The sequence below is a fragment of the Penaeus monodon genome, chromosome 24 (assembly GCF_015228065.2).
Source record: "Penaeus monodon isolate SGIC_2016 chromosome 24, NSTDA_Pmon_1, whole genome shotgun sequence".
Taxonomy (NCBI): Eukaryota; Metazoa; Arthropoda; class Malacostraca; order Decapoda; family Penaeidae; genus Penaeus; species Penaeus monodon.
The window spans coordinates 27,284,608-27,285,322 of record NC_051409.1 but is presented as its reverse complement, the minus strand read 5'-3'; the positions used below and the strand labels follow the sequence as shown (position 1 = coordinate 27,285,322).

The window sequence follows — 715 nt, the reverse complement described above, 5'->3', positions numbered from 1 at the left end:
TTATGCTGTATGTACATGAGATACTCACTCTGTGTATATAAAGCACCGCAGTTACAGTCGGACGCGCCCTTTTAAACTACCACGAATTGAAAACCGAAATATATGGAAATAAACGCATGACCGCAACAGCCACTCGCATGCTGATTCCCGACCGAAGTAACATCGCCATAGTCTCGCCAGACAGAAAAAAACAAACAGTTAGGACGGACAGTCTTATCAATCTCCCCTCTTCCTGTCCCGCCACCCCCCATTTACTTAACTACATTGAATGTGGAAAAGGTCAAAACCGAGTCCTGCTTCTAATGTCCACTCTCGACTGACCTTTCCTCACAAAACATCGTCCCTTAATGTGCCCCTTTCGTCGCGTTCTTTCCCCTTAGTTCTTCCATTATTCTTTCGTCCTCTGACGCCTCGAGACTCTCTCTCCCTCCACCGACGGCGCCATAACGCTCAAGCAACATAGTGACGTCTGCCTCCGCGATTTCCTGAATTCTTTTCGCGCGAACAGTGACATTTTAGCGTCGTTTTCTTCACTCGATAAAGTCTCCCCTTTCCTCCTAACACTAAATTCCTTGAACAGGCGATTTCTGCTCGGGCACCTCCCAGCGCGTTAACGTTACGTATGTCGCTCTCCCGGCGTCTTTAGCCGCGTTATAAGGAAAGCGTTTGTGTCGCAGTTTGATAGCCTTTTGCTCCCTCCTGACTTCGATAAATC

The 715-nt window shown here is 48.0% G+C and overlaps 1 protein-coding gene across 1 annotated transcript in view; it reads right to left on the bottom strand.

Moving 5' to 3' along the window:
* Positions 1 to 715, bottom strand: part of LOC119588702 — a 103,718-nt gene that overhangs the window by 48,994 nt on the left and 54,009 nt on the right.